The sequence below is a fragment of the Lonchura striata genome, chromosome Z, assembly GCF_050655825.1.
Source record: "Lonchura striata isolate lonStrDom1 chromosome Z, ASM5065582v1, whole genome shotgun sequence".
In the NCBI taxonomy this organism is placed as follows: Eukaryota; Metazoa; Chordata; class Aves; order Passeriformes; family Estrildidae; genus Lonchura; species Lonchura striata.
The window spans coordinates 4714100-4733987 of NC_140740.1; the positions used below are offsets into that span (position 1 = coordinate 4714100).

General features: G+C 44.4%; 2 long non-coding RNA genes across 2 annotated transcripts; one reads left to right on the forward strand and one right to left on the reverse strand.

Annotated features, from left to right (window-relative positions):
• Positions 1-15728: 15728 nt before the first annotated feature.
• Positions 15729-19004, reverse strand: LOC146763590 (uncharacterized). Its single transcript, XR_014951451.1, has 3 exons — positions 17122-19004; positions 15977-16072; positions 15729-15855 (listed from the first exon to the last, which is right to left on the reverse strand). It is a non-coding gene; the product is annotated as an uncharacterized LOC146763590 (long non-coding RNA).
• On the forward strand, positions 15853-19235 carry LOC146763591 (uncharacterized). The gene is made up of 2 exons (XR_014951450.1): positions 15853-16083; positions 19001-19235. It is a non-coding gene; the product is annotated as an uncharacterized LOC146763591 (long non-coding RNA).
• The last annotated feature ends 653 nt before the right edge of the window (positions 19236-19888 follow it).

Below are 19888 nucleotides of genomic sequence, written 5' to 3' on the forward strand. Positions count from 1 at the left end.
GGATATGTCACCACAGGATAATTCTGCTGTTTCATTTTCCTGATCATAGAAACAGATGTGTGTGTGCTGAGAGCTGCAAGCAGTGGGGACTGCTCTGGGGGATGCCTGCATTGCCAAGAGCCGTGCAAAAATGAGTCTGACCTCAGCAGCATCCCACTCTGACTGAACAGAGAAGGACAAGCAAAGCCTGCAGGCTGCAGAAAGCTAAGGAATAGCACAGGACACATGACAGCCTTGCAGGTAAACCCAGTCCTGGATGACAGAGCTGTTGGGGTGAACCAGTGAGGGGACACTGCTATCAGTAACATAAAGAACAGCCAAGAAATGATTGCCCCAGAATTCCCACCTGGAATTCTTGACAGCATCCTTAATTTGCTCTGTATGCGCAGGTTTCCTCTGTGGTTTCCTCTTCCCCAGCACAGGAAGGATATCAACCTGTTGGAGCCAGTCCAGAGGAGACCACCAGGATGAGCAGAGGGATGGAGCATCTCTGCTGTGAGCAAAGACGGAGAGAACTGGGCTTGTACAGGCTTGAGAAGAGGAGGCTTTATAATTGCCCCTTCCAGTGCCTGAAGGAGCCAACAAGAAAGATGGAGAAACTATTTACAAGGGGGAATGGCTTCAAACTGAAAGAGAGTAGGTTGTTTTGATGGCAATTCTAACCCCAAACTTGCTGACTTCTCTGACTGCTATGTAGTTTTTTCTACAATAAAATATTTTAATTAAATAGCACAGGGGAAAAGGTGTGTTCTGATATTTGATCCTGTCCTGCCCCATTTGGATCGTGCTGGCTTTCATACTCTGTAGCAGCTGGAAATGAACAGAAATGTTGGGTTTACTATACAGCAAGTATGGTAAAGTGCAGCTCTATCTGCACAGCACGGCTCTTTCAGTGACTGACTCTGCCTGAATTCTAGTTTCACTTCTGCAGCTGCAAATCTGGCAGTTGCATCTGTCTGACAAATTGTGGCTGCGGATTCAGCTGGATAGATTGTGGGGTATTTGTTTCTAACCACACATCAGTGGTAATGAAATCATGTTTCACAATACTTTTCAAAGTAACACATTCAGCAGAACTTTTCACAGGCATCAGAAATTGCCTATTTAGAGCAAAAGGGTTCTTCAGCAGTAGACAGTGGTGAAGATTCAGCTGGTTTTTTACAAGTATAACAAGTACAAAACAACTATGAAGGAAGTCAGCTGGGTCTCCAGGGCACCAGTACACGGCTTACTTGTAGTATCCAGGCAATCCAACCATTTTTCTCTGGTCCTATGCACTATTCTTGCCTGACACTTCTCTCTTATTCAGAAACTGTTTTTCTGGATCTGACTGATTCCTCCCTTCATCCTTTCTGGGCAGGTGCTGAGGTGCTGCTCACTTTCCTTCTCCCACTACCAAAGGTTTTCTGCTTCTGTGAAAAGGGTCAGCAGGACGGGACGTGAGCCTTTTTTCTCAGCCACCACTGTTCACTGCTTAGCACGTTTACTGGAAGATAAAAATAAAACCCTGAGCAAGTAGAAAGCAGCAGAGGTGTAGGGACATGATCTGATTTCCTCCTCCTCCCATAATGTGGGTGGTAGCCTCCTGCAGAGGAATCAGATTTTGGCCCTTTAAGTCATGAAGAAATTCTCAGAGACACAAAAGGCCTAAAAAAAATTTAATCAACACAACAATGCCTGCTTCATCTACTGAAACTCGCAAGAGAGGGAATCAAGATAAATTTCCATTTACTCAGTGGTGTGGTAGCCCAAAGCTACCACTTCACAAAGAGTCACAAGTAGTCATGCTCTCTGTTGATGGCCTGTTTGGATGCTTTTACCTGGAGTAAATGCCTACAAAGTACCCTTATGCCAGTAAAAAAGTGAGAAATTCCACTTACTGCAGAATGCCATGGAAAGAGCACATTTAAGGACAGCTGGAGCAGAGTGTACCTGTGATATCCAGTATATGGCAGTCACTTTGTGCTGCTTTTGGATGGAGCACACCTGATTTCCTTCCCGCAGGAGCGTGGCCGTGCTTTGGCTCCGTGCTGGAAGCAATGCTGATAACTCAGGGATGTGCTGGCTGTGGAAGCTCACTGTTTGCCCATCGAGGACCTGGGAGGGGACACAGCCAGGACAGAGCCCAGCTGGCCCAAGGGATGGTCCAACCACTGGGGATTGGGCTCAGCACACAGAGCTGGGGCAGAAGGAGCAGGGGACATCTGGAGTGATGGCCTTTCTCTTCCCAAGCCACCTGTGACGGAGCCTGGCTTTCCTGAGCATGGCTGAGCACTGCCTGCCCATGGGGAGCAGGGAATTAATTCCTCATCTTGCTTTATTTGTGTGTGCAGGTTTTGCTTTTCCTATTAAACTGTCTTTGAACTGCCAGGAATTTTTTTTATTTTTCCTCATCCACTTTTTCCCCCACTGCACTGCTGAGGGAGTGAGCAAGTGGCTGTGTGGTAATTACTCGTTGTCAGTCCCTTTTGACACCCAAAGTGGGGCATGAAAGGCTTGCAATAATGACAGATTTGACTGGAATATACCTTTTAGAACTACCACTGGCTTTGTTTTGGTACACAGTACAGTTGGCTCACCATAAAGAAAGATGTGTCCTATTTTAGACAGCTACAGTTGAAGGTATGGCTAAAGATGGAATACAAGAGAGTTGTTCATTATCCAGGTTAGCTCCATGCTGTTACATGTGTGATTCCTGCATGTTTTTCTTCCTGGAAGACAAGGAGGAATCTGGAACAGTTTTTCTTTAGAAAGAGGGTGATAAGGAATGGAAATAAAAGTGTTGTGTCACACGCAGTCCTCTTCCTCTGGTTGAGTAAGAGTTCCACTCTTTCCTCACCTCACACATGAGAACCTGTCCTTTACACCCTGGTCATTGTGATGTCTTGAAGTCAGAACTGAAGCCTCCAGGCCTCAGATTTCTGGAGTTTTGACCCCTTAGTCATGAAAGCATGGGTGTTCATGAGTCAGCATGGGATCACTTAACTGTCCCCTCTGCTACTCCTACTTGTTTACTTTTTCCACAAAAAGTGGAAAACTTCTTACTTCAGTTCTTAATTTGAAGTAAGGATTTACTGTCTACCATGTCTGATAGAGCCACAGTCAGTGCGGATATGCCTGGTTGTGTTTTACTCAACTGCTGCATGTTTTGTGGGAGTTTTTTTTCTCAGCTAACTCTGCTGCAGAGGAGGAGCAGAGCACTGGGCACTGCTGCTTGATGGGAGATGGCAGTTCCAGCTCAGGAGTGATTCCTTCCATCTGTTCTTACAGCCATTGCAGCTTGGCTGCTCAAAACCTTCTGATGAAATCCACACCATGGAAAGCATGTTAGGAAAAAACCACTGCATTTGTTTTGTCTCACCTCCCGCTTAAATCAGGCTTCCATTTGCCTTTGCTGCTAACAATTGGTTGGACTTTCCCACTGTAGAGGTAAAGCAGAGGCCCTGTCTAAGCCATTTGCATCTTTGTAGGCACTGGTGGCTAGAAAAAATGTCCTGGGATACATTTACACCCCTAGGTCCAAGAGGTTCTCATGTGCTGGATGTCCTGGGATTATTTTTGGTGGGAGACTCATTCATAGGATATCTTGTGCTCCAAGAGATTTAATTTTTGCCCCTCACCCTGCACCTTCTCCTGAGGTCTAGCCATGTTATTTTGGCTGTAAAAAAGGAAACAGCTGACTGGAGCAATTTTGGGCAAAGGACCCTTTGTGGAGTTCCATGAAACTTTTTTAAGGTGAGACCATCATGATGATGTCTTCACTTTCTTAATGGAACCTTCAGTTTTGTGTGCTTGCAGATCTGCCTTTTTTGGGGATTGCAGCCTGGGTGGATAGCCGTGAATTCCTCAATAGCTCTCAATGCAGTTCAGCTGGGGTAGTTTAGAAGCCCAAGGATTCTTTCCTTGCTATGAACCCAACATGACTAACTGGGAAGATTGGGGCTAGAGCCTTTCTGTATGTGTTAGGGTGGCCACAGAGCCACCGCCTGAGACCAGGGGCCAGTGGCCACACCAGTGCCTGCTAAGAGATAGCTCTGGCACACAGACCTTTGCAGGAGAAGCAGTTTTCCCAAAGCCATGCAGATGAGGCCACCTCACCCCTGCAGGCCATGCTGCCACTGCTAGGACAGCTCCCTAAATTCCAGATGTGACTCCTCCAAACTCCCCTCTGTCATTTTTGCTGCAGAGCAGCTCCTGGCCTGGCCTCCTGTTTGTTTCCTGTGGAAATTCCTGAAAGTCTTCTGAGTGGTTAGCAAAATGTTGTCTTGCAGAACTGCCAGCATACCAGGTAGGGAAAATCTTAGGACACCAAACAGCCTTCCTGCTGGCAGCTGCTTCTGAGAGCAACCTGTAAAGCCCAGTGCTGGTGACTCTGAACACAGCCCCTGGTCTTGCCTTGGTCTCAGTCCAGAATCACCACCTACTCCTACCCCAGACCCAGCAGGAGTTGTGCAGAGCACCCCCCACATTTACAGGGTGCTAATCAGGGTGCATAGAAATTATTAACATTTTAGAAGGATGCCTTCCCCCCTCTTTTCCTTTCCCCTTGAAATTAGATTAGTAATTCCCCTCAGGATTTCAGAATGTGAAGACTTGGATGAGTTCTAACACTCACACATCGTAATATATTTTATGCCCTTATTTAGGGCCAAGCACAGATCTGTGTGCTCAGTTTTCAGACATACTGCCTATTCCTTGGCACAGCCTCTCTGTTTCACAAGTACTCAGGCAGAGCAACCTGTCAGCCAGAGCCTGGCACTCCTGTAGGCAAGAGGATGAAGAGGGGAGAAAAATGTGGGTTTGGGATCACCAGTGCTGCTGGTTGCTCAGCAGAGCCAGCTTGCAGGGCAAGGAGCAAATGAGCAAGAGACAGAATAGACGCAAGAGCTGTTCAATTTTTTTTTATCCTGGGGTGAAGGTGGGGAAAAGCAAAGTCACAACTCTAGCAATCTGCTCTAGGCAGGGTAACTCAGAGATGCTTCTTACTACAGGCCATTATCAACACCTTCCTACACACGCATGTAATTAACACTGATTGATCCTGAAGAGTCATTCATTTTGGTGTCCTCCTGTCCCATCCCCAAGCAAGCAAAATCCTTACTTTTGGCAGAAACTGTGAGTTCCTCTTGACCCTCCCACTTGATCACTGGAATTGCTGATGCAGATAAGGAGGGCTAGTGCTCATACCATTTCTCCCACTGGGACATTCACTGAAAAACTTCCCTCCATATTTGAGGCTGATCCCATAACAGATTCCCTTTGTTGTATTTAGGGGCTTCCACATTTTGATTTTATTCCCTGCAGTGTTAGGAGCCCGTAATCACATTCTTAAAATAAAAGGGAAGCTTTAAAGTGATGCTGTGCCCACGTTAGTACATCACTGGTTTCCAGGCTTTCTCTTTGCCTGTTAATCTTGCAGCCCTCAAAGAGTCAGCCTGGCCTCCTGAGCAGCCAGTCTGATGCCCAGACATGCACCAGAGGAACAAGTCCTCTCTGCTGCTTTTTCCCTGCTGCTAAAGGGGACTCTGCTGCTGGCCTTCAACATGAGGAAATCTTATTTCCTCCAGCCTGATGAGCAAATAGAAAAGTCAAAGCATTGGCCTCTTCCTCTCTGCTTCCTACAACAACACTGCCTTCCTTCTGAGGCCCATAGGTCCACCCTTGCTCCCAAGAATGAGCCTTTGTCACACGTTAAACCCTGAAAATGTCAAGTCTGAGCATTGTTCAAATGATGTCTCTGTGTCCCTTTACCCTGCTTCCACCCACCTTTTTGCCTCTGTCCTCCTCCACGTTTGCTTCATTTCCTTTTCCTTTTCCTGCACCAGGCACCTGTTAAGCTGGAGCAGAAAAGGAAAAGAAATGTCTTGTAAAATAGGCAGGGAGGTGGGTCATAACAATTGAAAAAGCAGTTAAATTGCACAGCAGCACTCTTATGGGGCTTTTCTCTTCCAAGCACTGTGATTTTTCAGCTGGAGTGCAGTCAGCTTATAAATTTGCTATTTAATCTGCCGTGTTCATGGCAGTGTGAGCAATCAACAAATTAGCACCACTTAATTTCTTTTCATTGTATCTGTTAAGCACCATCCCATTCTCAGAAGAGAGAGTTGGTTTTTCTTTTCTTTTCTTTTCCCCTTATTTTCTTTTTTCTTTCAATAACCTTGAACTGCTCTAAGGACTACAGCAGTGCTGCATCTGGCAGTGTGTCACACAGACCACACAGAGAGACGAGGTCAGCGTGGGGTGAGCACCAAGATTTTTGCACAGCATCAGCTGAGGCTGATTGGGAAATGCACTGGCAGAGCTCAATTTCCCCCCCAATCTCATTCTGAGCTTCCAGCTCCTGTGCCTGTGGAGCTCAGGTGACTCTCCCCAGCCCCCCTGGCTAGGAGAGGGCTCCTTGCCCTGGCAAGCAGGGATGGCTAGGATGGGTCTCCTTCCTTGAGCCATCAGGCCACTCTGTGCTGGAAGCAGCTGTGGGGATCTGAGCCAGCAGACTGCCTCTGCACAGGCAGATGTGGCAGCTCTGTTCACAGAGGCCTGTCCAGCACCTCCAGAGAGGGGGACATCAGTCAGCAAGCCCCATGCAGCAAAATGATGAGCACCAGCTGCTGCAAGAGGGTTCCCCAGTGGGTCGTGACTCGAATTGTCCAGCTTACCCTGTGGTCCTCTGTCTTTGGTGCCTCACTGTGGAAATGGTCTGAACTTTATCAGTTTCCTTGTTTTAGTGGATCAAAGTAATTTATTTCTGTTTGTAGCAGAATAGCTCTAATTTTCAAGTCTATAACAAAGTTCCTCCAAGGATTTTGGCTTATCTTCTACAGGTGTTGGACGTTCTGTTTATTTTAGACATGTCCAAGGGTTCCTCCTTCAATTGCTGATTGACACTGGCCAAACCAAGACAAAAAACACAGGCTTTGTCTTTGAACTGTACAGTGGAGTGATCAGGAGTATGGTAAAAGTTTACTTCACTGAGTTACCTTCTTTATTTGTAATTAAGATGATCTTCCCCTGGTGGGTGGTATTTGGCAAGTCACTTCACCTGCCTTGTCTCCTCTTAAATTGTATTAATTCATCCTCTCTATTTTTTTTTTTTTGTTGTTGTTGTTCTAAGGTCTGAAAAACAGGTGGTGTGCTTTGGTCTGTTGTTGCCCAAACCTGATTTCCACCTTGCTTTCGAATAGTAAGAATCTAGAAATTAAAATATTCAGACAGGGTCAGGACATTGCCATAAAGTAGAAATCTGTTACTTTGCCTGTGTAGTTTGTATTTTCACCATACTGCTCTATCCAGCAGCTCTCCTGGGGACTTTCTTACTCAACAATAAATTAAGTGGGTACTTTCTTGGGGTCAACGATTGGGTCAGATGAGAATTTGTTAAAGCATTTAGAAGTAAATCATTAAAGGTGTAGCACTCCAAAGAAAGAGTTTGATTTTGTTGCTTTAAAGTGGGTTGTATTCTCGGCTTACTGCAAAGAGCAGTAGAAAATTATTTGTTTTGGGATCCTAGCATAGATATTTGCCAAAAGGACTCAGCTGTCATAGTAATCCTGCAACGTGTACCCATGAGCAAAGGGCTCTGGTGTCAGGGTGACCTGGTAGGTACATGGCACACTGCAGGGAGCAAAGGGGTTCAACTAACAAAACAGCTAAACTTTCATAGGGCAGAAGTTCTGAGATAAGTCATTCTGCTCTGGAGGAAAAAAAAAATCTTTTTGAAAGCACAGTTGAAAGGATACAGCATCATTAAAATGTGTGCCATTTAATTGCTGTGTGGGTGGGATGGTCTACCAACAATCTGCTGGAACAATATCTTGCACTTATCTGGAGTAGATAATCTCTTGCCTCTGCTTTTTTATTTATTTATTTTCACTATAAAATAAGGCAAGTTACTTAGCTAGAGTCTTTTAATTACTCAGTGCTGAGACTTGATCAGTGTGCTGCTGTCTGACAACCTTTCTTTTGATTCTAAAAACCAGGGATTTTTTCTTTATTTTTCACCTCACGAGTGCAGAGCCCTGACCCGACTTGTGGTTTCAGATGTTATTGTTGCAGAAGAACTGTCAATGGCTTTTGTTTGTTTTTATCTTTGTGCTTAAGTCTTCTGGCCCAGAGCAGGCAGATGATACTTGCATCCTGTCCTCTTGCACCAGGGTAATTCAGCTGCATTAGGGAAAAATGGGTCACTTTTCTCACAAGTTGTCAAAGTGGCAGCTTTGAAGTGGGTTTGAGAGAGGTGTCTCAGCCCAGCATGAAACAGGGCAGCAAGAGCTTAAACGGTAATTTTATATTTTTTTCAAATACTAAAATGTAGGGTTTATGCTGTAATATTTTTTTCCACTGGCAGAAGGTCTATGCTGTAAACTATCACATTTTCCACGGTGTCTGACTGCATGGGATAGGAACATACCTTTCCCTCCACTGAAATCCAAAAAAATGGTTGGCAAACTATGAGTGCAACAAAAACACAGGAGCAACTGCATGTAGATGAAGAAAACACTACACTGCAGTAAGTTGTAGAATCAGAATAGCCTCTTTCGTACCCCAGGAGGAGTAAAGAATCAGATTTCTTCTCCTTTCTCTCCCTTCTGTGCTCCTTTCTTTGTGATACATATTCTTATGGATGTGGTTAAGAAAAACACAACAAAACCAAGTCACTGTACAGGCATACACCACCAACCCTCATTCCTGAAACTCACATTTTCTCTTTAGCAGCTGTTTCTGCTGTAGATATTAAAGTTCTGCTGAGTGAGCCATGAAAGGGAAGCACTCTCTTTCATGGGCACTGTGTGTATTGCAAGTTGGTGAGGAGCTTCCCAAGGCATTTCTTCTCCTCAGATGGTGGAATTTCTGGTGGTGTGGTGAGAATGCTAAAGGCTTGTCTAGCCTGAGAAATAAGGTGTATAATTTTAGTGTACTGAAACACATATCTTCCAAATTACATCTTTCAATGCCCACAACAGCTGGGAGAAATTCCTCTCTTGGTAACTTCTTTATATTTAATTGTAATTCCTGGTGTATCAGTGACTAAAAGTCACTAGATTCAGGAGTTATGTGTCTAGACCCTATCAACAAACTACCCTTCAGGAAGCCCTACAAAAAAGCCAAAATGCAGACAGAAAATATTCAGGCATACCAGGATAATTTTATTTTCCTCTGAGCTCCTTGGAGACTGTGAGCTGTTGTCTGGTCACAGCTGCTAGATAAATTGGTGCTGTTAGTGCTGAGTGGAAGTCACTCTGGGGATCAAGAGGCTCCCACCACACCAGGTCTGTTTGCTATTGATGGTAAGCCTGAGCACAAGCCAGCTCCCAGCTTCTGGCTAGGCTGAACAGAATGCCATTTTTAACCTGGTTTAAAAAAAAGTAAAATAAAAGAGTTTCAGACCCTTGCATGACACGCTGAAGCAGAGATAGAACTCCTTATTTGGTGGAGCTGTGTTTAGCCCAGCACCAGGCAGGCATCTGCAACCTGCTAGAACTCACCCCTACCCTGCAGCACTTCACAACCAGCTCCCTGAAGAGTGCTGAAATTCAGGCAGACCTGGTGGAAACTGTGGACATGGCTTTCCACCACCTGAAAGGCCCAGGAAACAGGGAGCCACCACTGATCAGAGTCCAGCAGAACCAGAGGGGATGTGGCAGTGGTTTGCTGCTGTGGGAAAAGCAAGGAAAAGAAGGTGAGGTTGTGAGGGGGTGCAAACAGGGTTTTTATGTACAACACACCCAGAGCAATTTCCAGTTTCCTTCTCTGCATGGCAGCTGTGTCCCATTTTGGAAATAATTTCCAGTCCATGCTGGGAATAGTGAGAAATCTGGAAAGTGCCGGACTGGGAAAAACATTGTGAAGTGATTCAAGAAGATCATGACAGAGAATTTCAAATACTTAAGAAGAAGAGCTAGAAAAGGAATGGAAATCTCCACAGCTGTGGGGGTGATGAGCTCAAGTTGTGGTGTTGAAGCTTGGGCAATCCTGCAGCAATGAGGCTGGGAGGGAAGGTGAGGCCTCTATCAGGGATGTATTTAAGAACAGGTTATAAGAAAACACTCACTGGGAATTAACCTAGACACAGCTGAGCCTGCCCTGGACCCAGAAAGTGGACTTGATGATCTCCTGAGGTCTGTTCTAATAGACTTGCCTGCCTTTAGTCATGGTGATGGCAAGAAGTGTGAAAATTGGGATAGGACCAGTAGCTAGGCTGAGTTTGGAGGTCAAATATCCCCTTCCCTCCCACACCTACCCCTTGTGTTGGAAAACCAGCACACTGCTGGTTTTGCACTCAGAGAGGCAGTTTTCTTTTGTTTCCAGGAGATGGATGCTCATCCCTGATTCTATCCATGAATTTACAGTTCACACCACCACAGCCACAGCTCTGTGCTATGCCAGAGGAGCTGAGGATATGACCACCCTCCTGCTCTGAATGAGTGACAAAATCAGAGTAGGATTTAAATGCATGGTCTCCTTGACCCAGATAAATATACTTTTTCCACAAACAAGGTGAATTTGCCCTTTCTTGTAAGTGCAGGTGAACACTGGGCATGGAGAGCTAAAAAACCATTTTGTGCTCACACAGTCTGGGGTTCAGTGCCCTTTATGCCCTTGAGTGATCTGCTGTCATAAAACACATGAGTGTCCAAAGCACTGGAAGGACTCAGCAAGCTGGACCTGCTGGAGCTTCTCAGTGTGTCATTCCAGTGGCATTCACCAGTGACTCACCAGCAGCATGACAGTGGTGGCAGCTGCATTAATGCCTGTGGCTCCCTGCACACAACAGCAAAAATATTTTTATCATTGTTATCTTGAAAATAATGTTGGAAGTTTGTGGGCTCTCTCTGGAGAAGCTGCTGCCTTGTTGCAGGTCTCTGCTGCAAAAAAAGCACACTGACCTTGCTTCCTCTGATGCACTGTGCCCTATCAAATGGGAATAAATACTGGTGAGTTCCAAAGTAATTCCTTAGAGCCTGAAAAACCTCTTCAAGGTTCATTTTCACAAGCTCTGCAAGTAGGCAGGCAGGCAGGCAGGCAGCAGCAAGGCTTATGCAGTGGAAAAATGGAAAGACAGACTTGACTGAAAAGCAGGGGTAATACTTCAGCACCAAAGCAGAAAGTCCTCGACGCTGCTGTTCTGCATTCTGTCTCACAGTCCTGGCTCACTCCAGCTATCACACCTCATCCAGCCAGTCCTAGAGCATGGACACTTGTGTCTCTCTGGTTTTTTGCCTTGAAAAGCCACCTCAGGAACTGCTTGCCCAGGCCAAGAATAACAGGGAATACCTGTCTCTCCCAAGGGAGGGGAATCACACGGAGCAGCTGAGCACCTTGGTGGCAGCGCCTCTCTGAAAAGCCCCAGCAGGTCATGAGCTGCTTTTGGGAATTGCTGAGGTCCCAGATGGAGATTTCTGAGGTACCACTTCCACCCTGTAGGCGAGTCTGCAGCCACAACCCCCTTCCTCCCCTTCCTCCCCTTCCTCCCCTTCCTCCCCTTCCTCCCCTTCCCAGCTGGGCTGGGACCTGCCTCTGAGGTCCCACAGCTCACCTTGCTGGGGTGACGGAACCCAGGCTTGGTTTAGGGGTTCCGCGTGGTGGAAAAGTTTATTTTCTAATTTGTGCTTCTAAAGAAAGGTTCAGCAGTCTTTTGTTGTTTGGTTTTAAGGCAGTTCATTGTAAGCTATTCAAAAGATTGTCTTTTTGGGCTACTGCAGTTTGGTTACTAGCTCAGGCAGAGGCACACACACCTTTGACATTTTCTTTGTCTTTTGACTTCTTTTTTTTTCCTTCCTGCCCTTGGGTTGTTGCTATTTTTTATATGGCACATTACGTGATAAATGTTTATAGGGTTTTTTTAATACTTACTACTTATATTAAATGGTGGTTTTTTTTACTCTAAACTGATTTATAAGTGCTAACATTACTAAAAACATGGAGATAAGGAAGAAGAAAGAGGAAGGATAAGACTGGCAAAGAATCTTTTTATTTTAAAACTTTTGACTTACTTGTATAAAGTAAAAACCCCCCTGTAGAGGTGTTAAAACCGCCCTGTACAACACTAAAAATTTCTTCCCTCTACTTTGTAACTACTTCTACTATAATATCTAAACTTTTGTGGCTTCTTGTTCTTCCTGCAAAGTTGGTAATTCATTCCATGGCTCAAACCCAAAATCACAGCTGTTTCCAGCTGCCTGCCAGGGTCTCAAATGCTTCTGACCAAGGCCTGGAACCTCCAAAAATGTCTGAGGGACATTTTGAGTTCCAACACTGGGGTGCCTAAGCATCTTATGGGCACCTTTCCCAAGATGATGTGATGGCGATGTGAATAGCATCCCCTTCACCCATCCTTTGCAAATTAGGACTTCAGTTCCCTAAACCATTAGAGCAGCTTGCCCTTTTTTTTTCAGCACACCGCCTGGATGCTGGAATCTGAAATGCTGAAGTTCTCAGAACTTTGGGCCTGTAAGACAAAGCTTAGAATGAAACACAAGATTTGATCTGAGACCTTGGAAAAGGCTTCCGAACTTAGGGGCAAGTAGTGAGAATGTGGATTTATAGTTTAAAGCACAGGTATGTTAAGCTAAGTAAAGGAAAATTAGGGTTTAGAGTTTAAGATATAAAAATAAAAATAGTTGCAAAGGTAAACAAGGAGTTTAGAATGCAGTACTGTTGGTTTGTGTGTCATAACATGGTTAAGAAAGCTGACATTGTAGAATGGGTCCATACGACGAAATATTTAAGGATTGGGTCAAAACCATAAATATCTTTGTTAGCAGTGTTTTATATATTAATCAATAACTCCTTAAAAGGTCTTGTAACTAGGGGTTACAAGACCCCTAGATGACCTTCTGAATGATGGGGTAAAAAGGTGAGCCAAATTCACCCTTCCTGCCTAAGTCAAAGATAAGAACAATAAATCACGTAATAAAAAACTACTCAGAGGTCCTGCCTCTAATTCATCCAAAATTCCTTCAAAAATCCCCATACCTGAGTATTTTGCTGTTAGTTCATTATAGATCACAATCCCACAAAAAAATAGCACTAATCCCTTCTTTACCTGTGCCAGTGAAGTGTCTTTATGGAGAGAGAAACAAATACAGGTAAAAAGTTGGAAGGTTGGTTTCTTTCTTTGTTGTTTTTTTCTGGAACATCAGTTAAAAAAAAATCACTTAAAAAAAGAACATCACTTAAAAAAATACTCAGACTTGCTGGCTCAAATCTGATTTTGATTCTCAAAATGTCAATTTTAAAAGTAAAACATCTTATTTTCTATGTAAAGTCACACAGTGTTCAGTTCTCATTCACACCAATGCAGAGTGTGGAGGGCTCATTTTTGTTTCCTTTAATTATTACAAAGCAAGTGTAAGTTTTCTTCAGCTCTTCAAGGAAAGTAAAAAACGCTACTTCCATGACATCTATCCAGGCCTGCTATAATTACAATATTAGCTGGCTCTTCATTTTCATGTTTACTGCACTAAGAATGTAATGAATTGCAGTCTGACTCCCCTATGGGAACAGTGCAGTATTGATGCAGTATAAAATAATTAATTTGTTGTTAATTAACAATAAGCTGGATTCAGATCCACAAGTGGATCTCCTCCTGGGGAGGAGCCACTAGGGAGCAGGTGGCAGTGTCACTGTCACCTGCAGGAGGTGGCAGCTGCCCCCAGGACTTCCTTCCCCCACTTCCTCACGCATTCTTATTCCTGTTTTGAGGCTGGGAGTGGACACTATCCATCCTTGCTGCCTGAGAGGTTGGAAAATCCCTCATCTGTAATACAAGGACTGGAGGAATAATCCAGCAGCATCAGTGCCAGCAAAAAAGGAGGGCTGGGGGCAGTGCGTGCATGTGTGCAAAAATCAACGTCGTGCTAGCTGGCTCTGCATTTTGCAAGGATAAAAACCCACACTTGCTTACTGATGGAAGTTTCTCTTGGCTTTTTTGCAAAAGCAACACCACCACATGCTGGTGGCAGCTGTGCACAATGCTCTGTGGGCAGCAGGTGTGCCCAAGGGGCAGCATCTTCCCTGAAGATAACTTGGAGGGATTTTCACTCAGGGATTCTTCCTCAGGAAGCCAGCAAGTAATTTTCAAAGCCAACCTGAATTCTCACCTCTAAACCAGTTCCCCCTCCTCATCTCATCCTGGTGCAGAGCAAAAGAGACCCTCGGTGCTCATGAGGATTGCATTAGCCTTGAAAGAAAAGCCCACTAAAAGATTTGGGCCCACCATGGTAGGCTGACTTTGGCTGGCTCTCAGGAGCCCACCAATATTCCCTGTAGCTCTGCCTCCTCAAGTGAAGGGGGAAAATGAAGTGACAAAAGGGTCATGGGTTGAGTTAAGGACAGGGAGAGATTACTCACAAATTGTCAAACCAGATTCAGCTTGGGGGAAATTAATTCAGTTTATTGCCAATCAAACAGATTAGTACAATGAGAAATAAGGACAAACACAAAACCACCTTCCTTGTGCTCTTCCTTTCCTTCAGCTTCTCTCCAGATATTTCCTACGTCCTCCCCCCAAGGTGGGATGGGAATGTGGCTTGTGGTCACTTCATCACAGTTTGCCTCTGCCGCTCCTTTCTCTTACCCTGCTCTACCTTCTCCTGAGTGCTCCAGTTCTTCATGGACTGCTCCAGCATGGATCCCTCCCACAGGAAACAAACCTCTTTATCATCGCTTAAACCAAAAACTCCTGCTCATAATGTTTCCAGTTTCTCTGATTTTCATCTTAAAGCTCATCTCTAGGATATCCAGTCTACCATTCCTTTGTCAGATGTCAGCTGGTAGGTTCTAGATCCTCCAAATTTAGCCAACTGTAGACAACAGTTCATTTAACCAAAAAAATCTCCCCCCAACCCCCCCCAAAAAAAAAAAAAAAAGAAACAAAACAGAGATCTAATCCTATTACTTGCAGAGAGAAAAGATAGGACATGAAAGTTCACATGGTAATTAAAAAGAAACAACCAGTGCTACCTATTAAGCTAGACATGTTAACTAATGACCTGCCCCAAAATCTTTGATGTCCCACTCTGTCCTCATTCTATTTGTTTTCTTGTATTTCCTACATTGCCTGCAAATGATTAGGAAAACCAGCAAGCTGTCAAGAGAAAATGAGCTCAGGATATCAAGAGGCCATAAAAGAAAAATGTTTGAGGGTTCAAATTTCTGCTTTAGATATGATAATTCAAGACCTTTCACTAAATCAGGACAACTACACCTTTTCCCTAGAAAAAAGCAGAACCCCCAACTCACAGCCTGATGGAATAGCTCAAGAGCAGACAGATGGTGTTCTCTGCTGTTGCAGTTAATAATAGGCTGTCAAGCCTAAAACCAGTAAACAGCTCCAGCATTGAGGCCAGCAGGATTTCTTCTAAACCTCTGGATGCAGAGCAAAGTGTGTCAGGACAGGTGCCCTGCTTCCTTTCACTGGGGCAGCCCCCCTCTCCTGATGATTCACATGGAGAGAAGATGTGACTCTTTCACCACTTCATTCCTATCAAGGCTTTTTGGAGCACGGAGGCAAAGAAGATTATCATTCCAGATCAGGAAAATTGCCTGGTTTTACCTCCCCGTCTCAGAAAGCCCTTAAGTCACAGATTAGTGGCGAGGCTCAAGGCAGAGCAGGGGGTGTTTTTTGGTGTCCACACAGGCCCATAAAGAGGTGCACACCTCTCTTTTTGCCTTGGTTTGCATTTGTGGCTTTTTGGTCAGGTGAAGAGCAAAGCCAAAAAGCTTCCAAGGAGTGCCAAACAAGAAAAAAAAATAAAAAGTGCTGGCATGGGGTTTCTCCTTCCCAGCGTGGGGCACAACCAGGAGCCACATGCTAAAGCCTCTGTGGGGTTTTTGCCATGCTCAGGTCTTGATGCACTGTGAAAAATCCAAAATGACACTTGAAGAGAGTGAAGATTTGAGGGGAGTGGGATAAATTTTGTATTTTTGCTCGTCTTCTGGAACTTGCAGATCCATCCCTAATCTTCACCTCTATTACCTGTCCAGGTTTATGGGTCTCCATCTCTGCTGCATCCCAGAGCTCAGTGGAAAGCATCTTTCTGTCCACCCTTGGAGAACTGAGCCATGATAAAACCTGCAAAACCAGTAAGTCACAGTAATCTAACACAGGCTGGGCTAACAGGGCTGAGAAGCACTGCTCTAGATTCAAAACTCCTCAGGGCAGCACATTTCTCCTTGATCAGGGGTATAAAATGGCTTATCCTGCTGGTACTGTGATATTGTTTTGGACCTTCAGGTAGGGCTGATGTAAAAATAATAGGTGGTTTTCATTCTAGGTCTCTCCTGTTCAAACAGTTAGGATATTGTGGGAAAAAAGCAACCAAGAAACCTTGAAACCAAACCAAAAAAAACCCCACAAACAAATAAAAATAACAAAATGCCACAAAAACCACACACACACACAAAAAAAAACTAACAAACAAAAACGAACAAAAAAACCAAAACCCCAAACCCCAAACAAAAGACCAACCAAACCCCTCCCCCAAAAAAATAACAGCCAAAAAGAAAACCCCAAACCCCCCAAAAAACACCCCACCAAAACAAAAAAACAAAAACAAACAAAAAAAAAAAAACAACAACAAAAAAAACCCCACAAACAAACAAACAAAAAAACCATTAAATCCCCACTGGAAATCTGGAGAGCTGGGCTGATGTAAGGCAAGGATAAAACTACTCATCTTTTCTGCAGAGTAACTCTCTGTATCTTTGCTGTACTTCAATGTGTTTCCTTTCTGCTACATTCCTATTTCAAGTATTCATTGCTAATTTCTGTTCCAGCAGTAACAGAATAAAAAGTGGCACTTGGAATGCACAATGGAAAAAAACAAAGCAAACAAGGTCCTTAAACTGGACAAACTGATTTTCAGTATTAAAAATCTCTGTGTATGGAGGCTTCTACCATTTTGATGCAGATTTAAATAGGAAATACTTCAGATATATGAGTATGTGTTTTCTTTTGCCATTCAAGTAACAGAACTTTGCTTCTTATGTGCAGGTCAGATTTTCTTCTGCTGGTATTTGAAGTTGCCACTCATCCACAACTAGAGAACAGGACTAGGACCAGAATCCCAGGGTTATTACAGCTGGAAAAGAGGTCAAGTCCAACTTGTGACTGATCCTCACCTTGTCACCCAGGCCACAACACTGAGTGCCATGTCCAGTCATTCCTTGGACACCTCCAGGGATGGGGACTCCAGCACCTTCCTGGGCACCCCCTTCCAGTGCCTGACCACCCTTTTCATGGAGAAATTCCTCCTGAGGTCCAGCCTGAGCCTTCCCTGGAGCAGTTTGAGGCAATTTCCTCCTCCTGTCGATTGTTTGGAGAGAGGAAGCCCACACTCAGATCCTAAAGGAATGATTGCACACATCAGCATTTCAGGGCAGGATTATCCTCTCTGTGCACTCACATGGCCCAAGGCAGGCATGTCAAAAACAGAGAGGAGGAACAATTTTTTGAGTGCTGCAGAAGGGAAGTGAGCAGACTCAAATATTAGAAATATGTGTCCACCACAGTGCAAGTCATCTGTCCCATGACCTGAGGAAATCGTGACTGCACAGCCAGGCAAAGGAAGGGGGAAGGGAAAATGGGAAAAGGGAAAAGGGAAAAGAAAACAGAGGGTGTATACAATCACACAGAGGGGGATGCAAGACACCAGCACCTTCCCAGGAACTTTGAGTTACATCTCGAGGGTCACCCATTGCCAGGAATTTTCCATCTCACCATATCCTGTGCCAGACAAGTGCCTGAGCAAACGAGAGGTCTCTGTGCAGGGCACCAAGCCTCTCCTAATTTGGAAATAAGGTGAATTATGAAAACACTCATCCTGAGGTGACCTCCCTGCCAGTGCTGAGCTTCATTACCAATCTCCACTGGCAGAGGAAGAGGAAACTTGGAAATTCAACTGTAAAATGCCCACAGGTGGGCTGTTGGCTGATAAGTTCAAAATGATGTTATGTTCAATCAGGCCAATTACTGGGAGATTACATGAGTAGGTTTAACTCAAAGAATAAACTTCCTGAGATCCATGGATCTGGTAGGTTGTCAGCTTGAGTAAAAGCGAGTTGTGTCTCCCAAGAGTTTTACCAAGCTTTTATGATCCATGGGACAAAAAAAAAAAAAAAAAAAAAAAAAAAAAAAAAAAAAAAAGTGAATCCAGGGAAGGAAAAGGCAAAAGGCTGAAGCATGGGGACAGTGTGGGGTGGGGAGGTGTGCCAGACAGTGGCTCTGGTGACAAATGGAAGAGCCAGCCCTGTGCTGTTAACATGTCTTGATTCCAAAGAGAGGCAAGGACAAGTGCTTCAGGATTCTCTCCTGCATATGAGATTTCCTCCCACCACTCCTTCTGAGGTGGGACATGATTCTGTCCTGTCCTGGGTGGGATCATCCTCACAGACTGAAGGGGAAAGGATGGACAGGCAGGACAGCTGTTAAACCCACCAGAGAAAAACTGGTGGAGTGCAGTAAGTGCCTTCTAATTTTGGTCCTTCAGAATAACAGATCCAAAGGATGCGAGCAGGAGATTTTCAAAAGCCATGAGCTTCAGCCCAGCTTTGGTCTCACTGCAGCCAGCAGGAATGTTACTCCTGATTACCAATGGGAACAGAATAAAGTCGGGAGTGAGCAAACCCCACCTTTGAGAGCAGCATTGTTCCTTCCCTCCAGAGCTGAGCAGAGGCACGTTTCTGATGATCAGCAAAAAGCCTGCATTTAATGTCAGCCGAAGGGGGAGAGAGCTGGAAACCTCAGAGACACCCTAGGATGTCACAGCAGAACAGGAGGCTGCGCTGAGCCGGGGATGAAAAGATAAATGGGGCAAAGGCAGCGCTCACAGGGACTCTGACAAAGACAGGAGGAGGGAAGGAGGGAGAAGGGAAGCTCAGGGAACAAAAGGACAGACTCTGCTCTTACCCAGGCTGAAGCAAACGCTGCTGCAGTTTGTGATAACTGAGTGTGGCACTCTGGGGGAGAAGGGGAACATTTGGCTTTTTTTGTTTATCACAGGTGAATGTGCTTACACAGCAGGTGTGGGCAACACAGACCTGGGCGCAGCTCATCAGGAAACAGAAAATAAAACCCAAGAAGTGTCTGTTACCAAACCAAAAGGATGACATCAGTAAGACCAGACCCTGAAAAAACAGAGGCGCTTCTATAAGGTGCCCACAACATCCTTTAGATCATTACGCCAAGGCTAACACTGAACAGTGATTTAAATAAATAAATTCTGGAGAAGAAAATGCATTGCTTGCCTCTTTCTTCTATATTTGTAGTGGTGAATGGACCTCTAGTGGCAACAGCAAAAATCTCCGATCAAGTAGAAATAAGTTTTTGTTAAGGGAATATGGTGTAGATAGAAACCACCTGAACAAAGTTCAGAGTGAAGAACAGGTACCTTGAGTAGTCAGGCACAAGTTTTTATCTTGTGAATAGCAAGGCCATAATTATCTCTGTGTGCTGTTACCTGTGAAGTGGTCTCTGCTGGTTTTGCCAGAGCAAATAATAGTGATTATTTGTGAATTAGCTGTGAAAAAGGCAATAGAGAAGTTCCTTCTCATAGCTGCATTTTATTAGGAATTATTTATAAACTAAATCATGCACTAGATTGTTTTGAGGTTTTTTGTTGTTTTGGTTTGGGTTTTATTTGTTTTGTTGGTGGTTTTTGTTGGTTTGTTTGTTTTTTTTTCCAGTTGCATTGAGATTATCTTTTCTTCAAAGCCTCAGTTTTTACCTTTGAAATCTGAAGAGTCTGGAATAGTGCAGAAGATCATTAAAGGCCCAAGTCATATTCATGACAGTGGGATAGCTTTGCAGAGTTGCTCAGCTGAAAGATATTTACAAACTCAGGTGAATGCTGAGATCAAAATCTAGATTAAAACACTTTTTCCTCCAGCT